This window comes from Schistocerca cancellata, chromosome 4 (genome assembly GCF_023864275.1).
Source record: "Schistocerca cancellata isolate TAMUIC-IGC-003103 chromosome 4, iqSchCanc2.1, whole genome shotgun sequence".
Taxonomy (NCBI): Eukaryota; Metazoa; Arthropoda; class Insecta; order Orthoptera; family Acrididae; genus Schistocerca; species Schistocerca cancellata.
The window spans coordinates 525159404-525176447 of NC_064629.1; the positions used below are offsets into that span (position 1 = coordinate 525159404).

Here is a 17044-nt window from a genome sequence, read left to right on the forward strand (position 1 = left end):
CATTGCTGAATACTTCTGTTATCTTTAGTAATTGGTTGAGTTGTTGATTTGTTGCTGCCAGTAGTTTTAGATCATCCATGTATAGCAAATGTGTGATTTTGTGTGGATATGTTCCAGTAATATTGTATCCATAATTTGTATTATTTAGCATGTTGGATAGTGGGTTCAGAGCAAGACAGAACCAGAAAGGACTTAATGAGTCTCCTTGGTATATTCCACGCTTAATCTGTATTGGCTGTGATGTGATGCTATCTGAATTTGTTTGGATATTAAGTGTGGTTTTCCAGTTTTTCATTACTGTGTTTAGAAAGTGTATCAATTTAGGATCTACTTTGTATATTTCCAAAATCTGTAGTAACCATGAGTGGGGTACACTATCAAAGGCTTTTTGGTAATCAATGTATGCGTAGTGTAGGGACCTTTGTTTAGTTTTAGCTTGATATGTCACCTCTGTATCAATTATCAGTTGCTCTTTACATCCTCGTGCTCCTTTGCAGCAGCCTTTTTGTTCTTCATTTATAATTTTGTTCTGTGTTGTATGTGTCATTAATTTCTGTGTGATGACTGAAGTTAATATTTTGTAGATTGTTGGTAGGCATGTTATGGGGCGATATTTAGCTGGGTTTGCTGTGTCTGCTTGATCTTTAGGTTTCAGATAGGTTATTCCATGTGCAAGTGTATCAGGGAATGTGTATGGGTCTGCAATGTAACTGTTAAATAACTTAGTTAGATGTGAATGTGTTGAGGTGAACTTCTTTAGCCAGTAATTTGCTATTTTATCATTTCCAGGGGCTTTCCAATTGTGTGTAGAATTGATTGCTCGGGTGACTTCATGTTGCAAAATTATCACTTCAGGCATTTGTGGTATCATCTTGTATGTGTCTGTTTCTGCTTGTATCCACCGTGCATGCCTGTTATGTTGTACCGGGTTTGACCATATGCTGCTCCAGAAGTGTTCCATGTCTGTTATGTTTGGTGGATTGTCTATTTTAATGTGTGTGTTATCCATTGTTTGGTAAAATCTCTTTTGGTTTGTGTTGAATGTTTGGTTTTGTTTCCTTCTATTTTCACTTTTTTTGTATCTTCTAAGTCGTTTGGCCAATGCTTGCAATTTCTGCTTTTTTTCATCTAATTGCTCTATTGCTTCTTGTTGTGAGATTTTACCTAACCTTTTTCGTTTTTTGTCTGATATTTCATTTCTTATAAATTGTGTTAGCTGTCCAATGTCTTTTCTCAGTTTTTCTATTCTGATCTGTAATCTGTGTTGCCATGCTGGTTTTGTGCGTTTCTTCTGTGTGTTGGTTTGTTCTGATCTCTGCCTAGTGTGTATATTTAGTGTAGTGAGTGCTCCTATATAAACCAGTAGTTGTAACTCTTCCATAGTTGTGTTTTCATTTATTTTGTTGTGTATGATTGTGTTGATAGTTTTTATTGTTGTTTCGACTTGTGGGTTATTTGGCGGTCTATGCAAGAATGGTCTAATGTCTGTATTTGTGTCTTTGTATTCTATATATGTCAGCTGAAATTTCTCTTCTATATCTAACACGTGTGTCTCTTCGTGTTCTATTTGTGCTTGTTCTGGTGGCTGTCTTAAGATTTCGTTTTCCTCTGATTGTTTAATTGATGCGTGTTGGTCTTTGTTTGTTTGCTCTGGGATGTTTGAGTCCATTACTGTGTTTTCTTCTTCTTCTGATTGCACATTATTTTGTTCCAGTATTTGTTGTACTTGTTGTTTGATGTTTTCTAATTCTGACTGGGGTATCCTGTTATTTTTGATTATTACACGGATCTGATCAGCTAGTCGTTGTTCTGTTAAAAATTTTAATTCCGGGTATCTGGTAATAAATGTTGTGTATACTTGTGATCTGTATCCAGTTGTGTTGGTTCCTAGGTTTGTTGCTTGGTAATAACAGAACATGAGGTGTCGATTTACTTCATCTGACCATCTCATCCTCTGTCTTTGTTTTCCTTCTAGGGTGGTTGCAGGAAGCATATCCTGCAAAACACCTCTATTCGGATTTAAATCATTTTCCATGTGGCTAGCAGTGTCGTTACCATTGTGGGCGGGCATAGGGTTCAAGCGTCGTCCCCGACCATGACGGCGCTTGTCCGAGGCTTCTTTAGTTCTGTCCTGAACCAAGTAATCACACTAAAAGGGGGGTTAGCCCTATTAGTGGTTTGTTCTTTTCGTCGCCTTTTACGACTGGCAGAACATACCGGAGGCCTATTCTTTTCCCGGGCCTCCACGGGGGTTATTATTATTATTATTATTATTATTATTATTATTATTATTATTATGCATGTGTGACAGGCTGCCGCGGCTATGCACACCGAAAATGCATAAGTTGATGTCCATTTCGTTAACTAGCAATAATAAATAAACTACAGTAAAGAATATTTGCTTTATTACTTTTGCTCATAAAAGTGGCAGCTGACTCCCGGACTATAAGAAAGATTACATATCAAAGAACTTCAGGCATTACTACTAAACTATGACAAAATGAAATGAAGCTGCCGATAGATTGAGTGATGACACTAGTGTTCGGGTTTCATCTACATCTACATACCTTCCACAAGCCACCCTATGGTGCTTGGCGCATGGTACTTTGTACTGTTATTAGTCATTTCCTTTCCTGTTCCACTCACAAATGGGGCGTGGGAAAACCTGCTGTCTGTATACTCGTACGAGCCCTAATTTCTCTTATCTTGTTCTCGTGGCGCTTCCGCGAAATGTACGTTAGGGGCAGTAGAATCTTTCTGCAGCCAGCTCCAAATGACGCTTCTCTAAACTTTCTGAATAGTGATTTACGAACGGAACGTCATATTCCCATCAGGAATTCCAATTCGAATTCACGAAGCCTGGCTGTAACGTCTGCGTGTGGACCGAACCAGGCGGTAATAAATCTATCAGCACGCCTAAGAATCGCTTTGATTCCATTTATCCGCCCTGTTGAGGGTCCCAAACACAGGCATTGTACTCAATGATGGATCACACTAATGTTCTATATGTGTTCTCCTTTATAGCTCAGCTATATTTTTCTAGAATTCTACCAGTAAGCCGGCCGCGGTGGCCGTGCGGTTCTAGGCTGTCCGGAGCGTCGCTGCTGCTCCGGTCGCAGGTTCGAATCCTGCCTCGGGCATGGATGTGTGTGATGTCCTTAGGTTAGTTAGGTTTACGTAGTTCTAAGTTCTAGGGGACTGATGACCACAGCAGTTGAGTCCCATAGTGCTCAGAGCCATTTGAACCATTTTTTCTACCAGTAAAACGAAGTCGACCAATCGCCTTCTCTCCTTCCGACCTTACGTAATCGTTTCATTTCCTATGGCACTCCAACGTTAGGCATAGACATTTAACTGTCGTGACTCTGTCAAGCAGCACACCACTAATACTGTATTCGAATATTACATAATTTTTTGTCCTATTCATCTGCATTACTTACATTTTTCCACAGTTAGAGGAATCTGCCTTTTACCACACCAAATAGAAATTCTGTCTGAGGCATCCGTCTCCTCCTAGTCGCTTAGAGGCGATACTGTCCCACACACTACATCATCATCAGCAAACATTCGCAGTTTGCTGCCCACCGTATCCGTCAGATAATTTATATATACAGAGAACAAGAGCGGTCCTATTATAATTTCCTGGGGCCTTCTTGACGATACCCTTGTCCCTGATCAACGCTGGGTTCTATTACGAGAACTCTTCGAGCCACTCTAATATCTGACGCCACGTTTCATGTGCTCGGACTTCCGTTAACAGTCTACAATGGAGCACTCTATCAAACGCTTTTCGAAAATCTAGGAATATGGAATCACCCTCTTGCCCTACATCCATGGTTCGCTGGAACAAGTTGAGTTTCGCACTAGCGACGCTTTCTAAACCCATACAGATTTATGGACAGAAGCTTTTCTGTCACAAAGAAATTTCTTATATTCGAACTTAGAACATGCTCAAGAAACCAATGTTACGAATATTTTGCGTGTCCGTTCCTTTACCCTACTTATATACATGAATGGCCTGTGCTTTTGCCCAGTCGCTTGGGAGTTTGTGCTGGTAAGAGATTCGCGATAAATGGAAGCTACTCTCTGCAAAACCGAATGGGATTCCATTCCGACCCGACGGCTAGTTTTCAACTCTTATTTGCTTCTCAGCGCCAGGGAGGACTATTTCGATGTCCCCCAACAGGAGTCTGTGCGATGGTTAAACAATGACTTTCTTCTTGTTGTCTTTTTTCCTCACCAGACAGGTCGACGAGAGACTGGATAGAAGCCTTCGACCCCATAGTGATTTTACATAGGACCAGAATTTTATCGGGTTCTCTACAAGATCTTTCGCTAACAAGGCGTACATGAATGGCGGTGGAAGTAATTGTATGCTTCGCATATCGATCTTTTATAGACGCACGAATTGCTAGCAACTTCTGCCTGTCGATATTTCCGCGTTGTTTTCTGAACCGAGCAGGCAACGATCTCGGCTTCCTCAGCGTTTTCCATGTTTTGTTACTAAACCACGATGGATCTTTTCCATCCTTAATACGTCTAGCCAGCACGGTCTTTTTCCATTAAGGATATGTCTGATAAGAGTTCTGTCTCTGAAATGTTGCCTTCCTGGGGAACGCAAAGTCACCATCTCAGTTTCCACGTCATTCAGAGCGCACGTTTTCATAAATCTTAAATGACTATTTGTGTAAACACAACTGCACGATAAAATACACTATATAAATGTTTACTCTTTCAGAATTAAAATAACAGATAACAACTACCAGGCGCTAATTTAAAGTAACGTCTTGTGCTATATTTCATTTCATTTGCTGGAGTGTTCGTCTGAGCTATGTGGCCGCTGTTCGGTACTTGTCGGTAGAAGCAGTAAGTCGTCTTCATTGCAGCTATTGCCAACCAATGCGATCTAACAGTGGGTGGCACTCATTGAGTAATGATTGAACAACAGGCTTCGTTTAAGAGGGTTTTCTCGTCAACAAGTTTCAAAGAAATCGATTTTTATTGGACTTTTCGATGTCTTATATTATGGAGAACATGTGGGCGAAACCGTTTTGCTACACACTGTGCATATAATCGAAATACGCGATTACCGGACGGGCGGTTCCGTGTCATCGAGCGCCTGCGGACGGCGCTCGGAGGCAATCAGACCTGTATACGAAGTTCTAACGAATTACAATTTACTAGAATGATATGTTGGCGCGAATACTCAAAACTATAAGGAATCGATAAATTCGCTGATTTGGACGCTTTCCTCAAAACACATATATTCCAGTAAAGAAGTAGTCGAAATTGCAGACAATTTGGATAGAGTTACTTTCGACGACGGTTTCTTGGGACTCACACATACAATGAATATCATGGGCATTCTACTTGGCAACACGGCGTTGAAATTTGCAGAAAATGCGGCCAGATCAGAACACTGCGGCCAGTGAAGAAGCCAGATCTGCGGCCCGGGAGGAAGCGAAGCACGCGACTTACGAGATCGAGAAAGGCGAACTGATTGTTAAGTTCCAAAAACACGAAGAAAACCATTTCCAAAAGTTTAAACGCAATTTCCTGAAAGTTACATTTTTTTGCCGGTTATTTGGATTGCCGAAAAACTGTTCTGCCTATTTTGATGCCGCTTTTGCAGAGAATTGAACTGGCTATGGTCGAAACCTCTAAAAGTTTAATAATTTTCAAAATATCAGTTTTTCATGTACGTTTGAATGCCCAAACAAAGTCGATTTTTCTTACTTTCTTTCAAATAGGCACGATATTTTGAAAAAATGACATTTTTTCACTTTCCAAGGTTCTGACCATACATTTTAATAAATTTTTGGTCTGGTCTGTTTCAGATCACCCAGTTACCGAAACCAGGTTCACTCGCATACCAATGTAATGCAGGCATTACGATCTTCAGCGACATTTTCTTTAATAGCCACTTAATGTTTTTGAACAAAAAGAAATTTTTATTGCAGGCAAAGATCGATGAATAAGGGGACGTAAGTATTGTTTGAATTACCTTTTGATTTCGACTAAAAAAAATTGAAAATGAGGTAACATTCACACTTATAGACCAGGAAAATCCATAGTTAATTTCATAATCACTACAGCAAATAAGCACAAAATTTGAGCATGAATGTCTCTATGATGCGCTGTCACGAATCTCAACTGATCGGTATGGCGCGACAGTGTTATCGGAGGTTAATGAAACTGTCTCTCAATTTTTCCAAAGTCAAAAGAGAGTTCTAAGTCAGCAGTGGTGCATGAATGTGTCTTACTTAGAATTTTGTCCACAGTGACTTGTAAAAGCATAGCGAATAGAGTGAAAAATACCGGATATTCGTAAGCTTTTTGTACTTCATAAAAGAAATGAAAATTGAGAGTTAATTAGGGATTCGAAAAATATACTATGTGCGGTGAAATATTGCAAGAAAAGGAGGGGTCGAACTCAAATAGAAAGCCCATTAATTGTACTGACGGAGATTATATAGACCGAGCCGGTACCTCTGCTGGTTTGAAGTGCTTAGACGAAAAGTATAGTGGTCTCCACGTCAGTATTTGCAGCGTTAAAAATTGCGTGCAAAAAAGGAGATTAACGAATGCCTAAAGTATAAGATCTTATTGAGTCTGTGTGGCCCCTCCCGCCGGAGGTTCGAGTCCTCCCTCGGGCTTGGGTGTGTGTGTTGGCCTTAGCGTTAAGTTAGTTTAAGTAGTGTGTAAGTCTAGGGACCGATGAACTCATCAGTTTGGTCCCTTATAAATTCACACACATTTGAACATTTGAACAAAGAAACTGGTACACCGGTCTAATATCGAGCAGGACCCAGGCGAACACGCAGAAGTGCCACAACGCGACGTGGCATGGACTCCATTAATGTCTGAAGTAGTGCTGGAGGGAACTGACACCATGAATCCTGCAGGGCTTCACAAGCTGCAACATGCTCGCGAACTGAACAGTGACCCGAATATAAAATAAATTTCCTTTCTTTCGCGACTATGGACAGAAATCTTTTGTAATCAGACTACCTGTTTCGGTCTATAATGACCATCATCAGATCTGTTTTATGAAAACATGTCCTAATGCACTGGAACCATAGTGGCATTTGACGATGTCACTATGGCTCCAATATATTAGGATATGTTTTTGTAAAATAGATCTGAAGATGATTATTATAGACCGAAACCGGTAGTCCAACGACAAAAAATTTGTGACCACCGGCTTGAAGTAAAGGAAATTTATCCTTCAGGGTTGTCCATAAATCCGTAAGAGTACGAGGGTCTGGAGATCTCTTCTAAACAGCACGTTGCAAGGCATCCCAGAAATGCTCAATAATTTTCATGTCTGGGGAGTTTGGTGGCCAGTGGAATTTTTTAAACTCAAAAGACTGTTCCTGGAACCACTCTGTAGCAATTCTGGACATGAGGAGTGTCCCACTGTCCTGCTGGAATTACCCAAGTATGTCGGGATGCACAATAAACATGAATGGATGCAGACGATCAGACAGGATGCTTACGTACGTGTCACCTGTCAGAGTCGTTTCTAGACGTATCAGGAGTCCCATATCACCTCAACTGCACACGCCCCACACCATTTCAGAGTCTCCACCAGCTTCAACAGCCCTCTACTTACACGCATGGTCCATGGATTCATGATGTCTCCATACCCGTAAACTTCCATCCGCTCGATACAATCTGAAACGAGACTCGTCCGACCAGGCAACATGTTTCCACTCATTAGCAGTCCAGTGTCTGTGTCGACGGGCCCAGGCGAGCCGTAAAGCTTTGTGTCATGCAGTCATAAAGGATACACGAGTGGGTGATCGGCTCCGAAATCCCATATCGATGATGTTTCGTTGAATAGTTCGCACGCTGACATTTCTGATAGCCCAGCATCGAACTCTGCAGCAATTTGCGGAAGGGTTGCACTTCTGTCACGTTGAACGATTCTCTTCATTCATCGTTGGTCCCGTTCTTGCAGGATCTTTTTCCGGCAGCAGCGATGTCGGAGATCTGATGTTTTACTAGATTCCTGATATTCGCGGTACACTCGTGAAATGGTAATACGGGAAAATTCCCACCTCATCGCTACCTCGGAGATGCTGTGTCCCATCACTCGTGCGACTATGACACCACGTTCAAACTGACTTAAATCTTGATAACCTGCCATTGTAGCAGCAGTAACCGATCTAACAACTGCGCCAGACACTCGTTGTCTTACCTAGGCGTTGCCGACCGCAGCGCCTTATTCTGCCTGTATCTTTGTATTTGAAAACCCAAGCCTATACTAATTTCTTTAGCGCTTTAGTGTAGTAGCCAATTCCATAGAATGTAGTACGCAGATAACAGCCTGAAAGCATGAGCATGTAAATTGCGTCAAGTGCACATGCGTTTATTGCTTTCCATATTGCACATGTTTTTGTAAGATATACTGACGCTGTAGTATTTATCCTTGCATGCCAGTGTAAAGGTATACACAACATCATCTAAGTTACAAAATCTCTGCAGTTCGAATTTCATTAATTACTATTGGAGTACCTGGCATTGACTGGATGTGTTTTTATTCCGGTCTTCTGTTTGTCTGTCTCCTGCTTCCCCCTCTCTCTGTCCACTCCTCCTTACCCTCTCTCTTTCCTACAGCCACTCTCTCTGTCCACTTCCTCCACTGCCCCTCTTTCTGTCCATTTCCTCGTGCCCCTCTCTCTGTCCATCTCCTCCTACCCCTATCACTGTCCCTCTACTCTTTCACATCTTATCTGTCCATCTGCTCCTCCCCTCTCTGCCTATCCTCTCCTTACCCCTCTGTCCATCTCCTACTCTCCCTATAATTCTGTATCCACCTCCCCCTTCCGTTATCCCTCTCCTCCTCCCACCACTCTCTGCCCATCTTCACCTACCAGCTATATCTATCCATCACATCCTTCCCCTCTCCATGTCGATTCCTTCTCCCCTTCTCACCATTCATCTCCTACTCCCTCCTCTCTCTGTCCATCTCCTCCTCTCCCCTCTCTCTGCCCATCTCCTCCTCTATGCTCTCTCTGTCGATTTCCCCCTTCCCCTCTCGTTGTCTCTCTTCTCCTCCCTTATCTGTCTGCACTTGCTCCTCCTCCTCTCTGTCCTTCTCCTTCCAACCCCTTCGCCAGCCACTGTGGCCAAGCGGCTCTAGGCACTTCAGTCCGGACCTGCGCTGCTGCTGTGGTCGCAGGTTCGAGTCCTGCCTCGGGCATGGATGTGTGTGATGTCCTTAGGTTAATTAGGTTTAAGTAGTTATAAGTCTATGGGACTGATGACCTCAGATGTTAACTCCCATAGTGCTTAGAGCCATTTGAACCAACCTTTTCTCTCTCCACATTATGACCTCCATGCCAATAGGAGGTTGCTGGTTTTTACCCCATTGTTTTTCATTCCATATAGTAAGTAGTATCTACACCAACTTTCCTTGAAATCGATCCAGGATCGTTGGAGGAGCTATTTGCAATTGGTTTTTTTCCCACATATGTACATGTTGCATATATTTCACATGTTTGACACATATTTGTACACATTGTTCACCTGTATCTCTAGCGAATTTCGGCCTGCAGTTTCGTCTTCACGCAGTTCATGTTTATGACGTCATATTCCTGCGCTACGTATCCTACAATGACATACTGTATCATAGTTCACAAACGTTGTTCAGCTATACAGGTTGGTCAGAAACAACCTGTAATGCTGTTGCAGGGTAGGTTATGAGAAATAACTGTTAAAAAAAAATTCGACACGTTGCGCCGTTTCCGAGTTAACTGACATCGAAGTTAGCCAATCAGGTGGTTGCGTGCTCAGATTCAAGCGGTCCACGAAAGACGGTGTCGCCAAACATATGCTTTGTTGGTTTCCTAAAACCGAATAACTGAGCAATGTAAAAATTGGACATGGGACAGTAGTAAGGATCGAACCCGAGCTGAAGGCTGAGAAGTCTCGTGTGCTATCATCTACGGTATGAGAGCAACTGAAACTAATTGTATCTTGTGGAATGCTTGAATGAAGCTACCCTGTAATACCCTTAGAAGCTTTTCGGACTGTTTATGACCACCCTGTACATCTCGTACCCTATAAACGTACGTCGGAGGAAGGCCGTGAGATACATCTCCACTATTACATTATCATGAGCTCTCCACAACATGATAACTGGTCTTGGATGAGTATGGGTCTCACGAATCACTGCTTCCTGCAATCTTTCACCAGCTCGTCTAAGGATACATGGTCATCGATGTGAAAGGAAGCAACACTCATCGCTTAATATCGCGTGATACCACTCAGTGTCCCAGCTGCCTCTGGTTCTATACCGTGCAAGTCTTCCTTATCTGTGGTATGGTGTCATCAGTAAGGGACGTATGGTAACTGGAGATTTCATCGCAGCTGCAAGTAATCTGATCCCTACGATACCAACGTCTGCTCTGATTTTAGCTATTATCATTCTTGCATTCGCTAGAGTTAGTCGAGCAATTCTACGATGATTCTTGTTATGTAGTCCTTCTGGAGGGACCCATGCCCACTCTTCTTGCTCCACTGTTGTCCTCAGTCCATCTCATCTCAACTCGTCGCGCAGTCATAGTACTACAGCCAACTGTGTGGCCGGTCTGTTGGTGTGATGCTACCAATAACTCCACCTTTCTCAAAGTTCAAAACAACGATAAACTGCGCGTGCTTGTCCTCTGGGCAAGCTGTTTCGCAATCTTCACCCGGAAATTTCCAGTTACGTTAGTCACACCCAACAGCCAGCAGGTACTACGTCATCAATCATGTGTAGGAACGGTTCTTTCCTGTGCTGAAATACTGAAAACAAGCTCGTATAACGATGAAATTATAAGCTACATATCGTACAGGGTGTAAATATTGAAGCATTAGTTAGACAGTGTTCGATCAAAACATCCATGGGAACAAAAATTCCATTTGCGTCAGTGACATTCGAAATGGTCAACTGAACTGGAATTCTAAAACGTAGCTTTAGCCCCTGTTTGTGTGCTGATGTGGTTCCCACAATAACTGCAGGCTAGTTTCGGGTAGCTTGCTTCGAACGGATCACTGCAGATTTCCGTCACCTATAGATTTCCCATTCGACGGAAAGCAACACCTTCACCTTTCTTTTCTTTCTTCGTTTGATAACTAGCCCAAGGCGCATCTCATTGCCAGATGCTCATAGGAAAGCTGCACGCACATTCACCCAGTCACAGACATCCACCCACCCAGACTCCCAAGCGCGCGCACGAGCGCGCACACACACATACACACACGCACACGCAAACACAAACACACACACACACACACACACACACACACACACACACACACACACGCACACACACACACACATACAGGTGCTCGCGCGCTTAGATGTGACGATCCCTTTTTCGGGAAAAAGGAACAATAGTTTACAAAAATTGAAGAATGTTTAAATTTATTTCTAAATTCTTCATAACCGTTTTTTCATGCCCTACACATTACTGGTGACTATTAATATTGGTTATCTATTTGGATACATAACGGAGTAGCTCATTGTAATTGAACATTTAGAATACCTTGTGTTGCCTGCTTCTGTGTAAGCTCGTATCATCACTGTCTCAACATTCTTATACAGAGAAGTCAGAAACACTCTGAAAAGCTTGTAAGGGCGTTGCAAGATAGGCTGTGCTAAAAAAATAATTGCTAAGAAAAAAATTCCATACGTTGCGCCATTTTCGAGTTAATTACAGTTGAAGTTTGTCAATCTGGCCGTTGCGCCTGGTTAATGGTGCAATAAATCGTATCAAAAATCCAAAAAAGCGACTGGTTGCATGTTTATTCCCAAATAAATAGCCAATTCATTGTCAGTTATTGACATGGCGTACATTTTCAGCGTTTGCCTCGCGCTCGATCCTTACTACTGTCCCATATCCAATTTTTGTATCGCTCTCGATCGGTTTTAGGAATGCAAACGAAGAACACGTTTGCCGGCACTATCTCTCGCGGGTCACTTGAATTTGAGCCTGCAATGGCCTGATTGGCTAACTTCAATGCTAATTAAGTCGGAGACGGCGCAACGTATCAATTTCTTTTCTAAACAATTATTTCTTAGCACAACATACCCTGCAACACCCGTACAAGCTTTTCAGACAGTTTATAGAAACCTGTGTGCATTCCTTCATCTTCGACACTGTGAAACAAATCTCTCCTACTGCAAGCTATATGATTTCCAAACTTTCAGAGGTGGTAGTATGGACGAAAATAAGAAAAAATTGTCTACTAAACGTGGGTTCTAAAATGCATACCTTAATAGCTATGAGCACTTACTCACTCGAACAGATGTGTTTCACGTTATCGAAGATGAACAAGTGCTCACAGCTCTTTAGGTATGCACTTTAGAGCCCATATTTACATCACTTTTTTTTTCTTCTTCTGGACCATACTGTCATTTCTCAAAATATGGAAAGCAAAGGGCTTGAGTAGAAGAGACTTGTTTCATAATATCGAAGTTGAAGGAGTGCACGCAGCTGTTAAAGTATTCGCTTCAGAGCTATGTTTATAAGACTTTCTTGCTTCGAGTGATCATTCCTGTCATATCCCTGAATACTGACCATGTCTCCTGAGACATTCTGTATATCAGAACCCATTCTCTTGAAACATCGTACTGCACTTAAGTAAAAACATTTTGCATTTTCTGTGTTTGCCTTAACCTTTCATATTCAACCCACTTAATATCCAAAACTCTTCTCTCTTTTTAGTACTTTAAGAATCGTAACAACAACGAAGAGCGGTAAGTAATTTCTGAGCAGATGTTAGATAATCGGAGAACGAATCAGAGTAGCACAACATGTACAAAATTCGTGCGTATTGTTTACACTAAATGTGATTTTGAAATAATTTTGTCCTTTAGTTACGGGCAACGGCCTTGCCGCAGTGACTACACCAGTTCCCGTTAGATCGCCGAAGTTAAGCGCTGTCGGGCGTGGTCGGCACTTGGATGGGTGACCATCCAGGCCGCCATGCGCTGTTGCCATTTTTCGGGGTGCACTCAGAGCCTCGTGATGCCAATTGAGGAGCTACTCGAGCGAATAGTAGCGGCTTCGGTCAAGAATACCATCATAACGACCGGGAGAGCGGTGTGCTGACCCCACGCCCCTCCTATCCGCATCCTCCCCTGAGGATGACCTGGCGCTCGGATGGTCCCGGTACGCCACTCGTGGCCTGAAGACGTAGTGCTTTTACCTTTAGTTACATGAATGTAGGTTTCACAAATAGGTAAAACAAACACTATTCAAAATTGTCACTATCCTTAGATAAATCCTGACTCGCTGTTCTGTTCCTTACACGCCAGCCTATAGAGAAAGAGAAGTACAGGCAAAGTGGAATTCCTTGCAGAAAGTTGCCAGATGGACGAAGACAGTCACAAAAATTTTTATAATAGTTATTACATTTTTCTGTGAAGAGTAAACCCTGGTGATACAGTAACAATCCCAGACTGAGCGCTACTCCATCGATTATTGGCGCCCGATAAGCTTAAGTAAGGCATTGCATGCTGTTCTGTTTTTGAGCAGACGCTTCGGTGAGTTTATTGAACTCAGGTTCAGCTTTCCTACTCGGTAATGAACAGTTATGTAAAGTTACAGTTATTATGACGTGATAGCAGGTTGGAACAGGCTAAAGGACAACTGGAGAATCCAGTTCGTAGCAACCTGTTTTTAAAGATCCAACACTCTTGAGGCCAAAACACCAGTGCACTCACTGAATAACAGCGTGTACATGTGCGTGAGATCAGGTAACTGGTGGCCTAGCTGTCTCTCATACGATTTACTCATTCAGATGTGTTCGCTGTCGTAAGTGTGAGATAAAAAGCTCTTAAAAAAGGTTTTCTGTGGTATTTGAATACTTTCAGTGGCGAACAGTTCAATACAACACCATCCCTACGTCTCAGTCTTAATACCTTAGAGTGTATTAGAGACTACTTTCGTGAGGAGCGCAGTCCTAGGGCTCCCAGATCATATAAACCATCATTAACAGCTTGACATATTGCTGCATGTGTTACGTTGATGACCGAGGTAGTCAGACTCTGTACTGAAGTTTCGTCTATTCCAAATAGTCACGTCCCTTTTGTATACTTCAGACTTGCTCCAAGTTAGAATGTAAATTGTTTTCTGGATCTATGTTTCGTATTTTATTTCTGTTCTGGCTTTTGTTCTACACATTAACTATGTTTCATCGAATTCAGTACAAACCATTTGATATGTCAGCTGCAAGTAATAACAAACTCCAATATAAATTGATCTGTTTTCTGGATAAAAAGCTTCATTCTAATACAGGTAACATTTTGATAATCTATGATTTTGTCTTATGACATTTCGCTAGTTCCTTCAAATGCTGTGCTTCACTCATATTGGGGAATAGCCATATGTAATTAAAACCTGAGAACATAGATGCCTTAGTGACTCGACTCGTAGGCTGATCCTTAGATAGTGAAATTTGAAAAGCTGTTGCTTGGACAGTAATAGTGCTAAGGAAAACTACTTGAATTTTCAGCATTAAAATATCTTGAAACATTGATTCCAAGTTACTAAGAGTGCGTACATTTCGAGTACTTCAGGAAACCAGCTATATTTTAGTGGTTCAAATGGTTCAAATGGCTCTAAGCACTATGGGACTTAACATCTGAGATCATCAGTCCCCTAGACTTAGAGCTACTTAAACCTAACTAACCTAAGGACAGCACACACATCCATGCCCGAGACAGGATTCGAACCTGCGACCGTAGCAGCAGCGCGGTTCCGGACTGAAGCGTCTAGAACCGCTCGGCCACAACGGCCGGCGTATTTTAGTGTTCAGTTAATATCTAACAGTTTATCCCGAACTGAATAATGTGGTGAGAATATATAAAAAGTGTCGTTGCGTAAGTAGGACCAAAAATAATAATGTCCTCATTAATGTTAACACTAATTATGTATACATAACCTGTAAACTAACTCGTCCCACATCGTTTCAATAAAAGAATTGTTAAAATGATCTATGGAATATGTAACTGACTAAAAAGCTTACTAGCTAACAGGAATATACCTACGCCAGGTTTAGTACGTTTACTAAACAACAGGAAAACCCATTCATACGCCTCCGAAGACACGTTCTTCATCCGACGTAGCATATCTAACCAGTAATCAATTTCAGTATATGAGTTAATAAACGCTACAGACGATGCAAATTCAATGGTTGTAGATATTCTTGTTTCAAGTTTCGTATAACGTGTACAGGAGAAGCGTAGACGTAATACTTGACTGATAAGGGGTGATCAAAAAGTATCCGTTCGAAGGCCGTACAGTCCAAAATCGGTAAGCCAACGAGGCAAAATCATCGTGATTATTGAGGCAACCATCCCAACGACGTAATGGGTTGAAGATACCCGTTTGGTAAAACAATGTGTCCTGCTGCGCGAAGAAGTCCATTACTGACTGCCGCACAACTTCGCACGACTGTAATCGTCGACATTTCAAATCCTTTTTATGGGGTCGAAGGCGTGATTAGAGAGCCGGACTAGACGGCGGGTGCTAGAGTGATTCACACTTGATTTGGATGAGGCTGGCCTCCCACATCGACTCTCGTCTTCAGTCGAATCGCTACCAGCACTGAACTTGGTGCACCATTCCACGACGGCGGTTTGCGACAGATATGCTGCCATATATACATTATTCATTCTCCCGTGAAGGCCTACCGGTGTTTGAATAACAGCACTTTTGCCCTGTTTGAACGCATTTGGTAATAACTTCGCCTTTGCTCACGTTTCCACATTTAGTGCACGCACATACAAAGATACGAATGTCACACTAATCGCTTGCCTAAATGTCGGTGTTTATAATCCGCATCGGAGTAGCACTACGTTGCATATACGCTGCACCGAGACCCTAAAACAGAAACTTTTTGATCACCCCTTATAATAAAATAGAAAAATACTATGTATTTTATGTTGGGAAACAGTGACGACCAAGAATTTGACCTACAAGGAGTAATCAGTCGTCCAGAAAAAAGTCATATCAAGATCGACACGGACTTACACAGCCCAAAGAATTCGGTTCGCCGTCTTATTGGAGAATAGCAGCTAGTATTATACGGATGACTGACGAACAATGGAGAGCTGAAATAGTCAGCCTCATCTTTATTGCTCTTGGGTGGCCAGTATTCGTGGCTTGCGTCACAAGTATACGATTTCTTGATAGCAGTGTCAACATTTTTACACAGATTCACTCATTTGTCATGTTGTTCTTAGGTATCTCACATTAAAAATTGCACTTAATATCAATTTTATTAACCACAACAGTGTATCCCAAGATGAATTGATAGACTGAAATAAGCCGTTACAAGTCCAAACTAGGTTAGCAATGCAACATTCACAGACGAACCCTACAGCTAATTCACAGAAACTAGGCAATAGTTTATTAACACAGTAATTAGTCCCTAATTTAAACACAATACACCGCAGATGTCCCGAACGAAGAACTATGCGCAGTAGTTGCAATACAGCACAGGTTAAACCTATCTACAATAAAAGTAGCAGACATGATCCACAAAACTACCATCCATTATCTGTAACATCCATTTGTTGCAGAATCTTGCAACATATTCTGAACTCAGTCTTAATGACGAACCTCGAACAGAATGATCTCCTGTATGCCAACAAGCAAAGATTCCGAAAACATCGATCATGTGAAACTCAAATCGTGCTTTTCTCACACGAAATCTTGAAAGCCGTGGATTTCTTGACTTATAAAAAGCATTTAACTCATTGCTTCACGAACGCTTACTATCGAAAGTACGATCCTATGTGGTATCAGGCGAAATTTGTGACTGGACTGAGGGTTTCTTGGCAGGAAGGACGAAGCAAGTTATCTTGGACGGAGAGTCATGGATGCTTGCAGAAGTAATTTCAGGTATGACCCAGCGAAGCGTGCTGAAACCGTTCCTCTTCACGTTTTATATTAATGAACTCGCAGACGTCGCCAGTGGTGATCTCAGACTTCTCTCAGATTATATACACTCCTGGAAATGGAAAAAAGAACACATTGACACC

At 42.0% G+C, this 17044-nt stretch overlaps 1 pseudogene; it reads left to right on the forward strand.

The window, feature by feature from the left end:
• The first annotated feature begins 12876 nt into the window (after positions 1–12876).
• On the forward strand, positions 12877–12994 carry LOC126185946 (5S ribosomal RNA; annotated as a pseudogene).
• The last annotated feature ends 4050 nt before the right edge of the window (positions 12995–17044 follow it).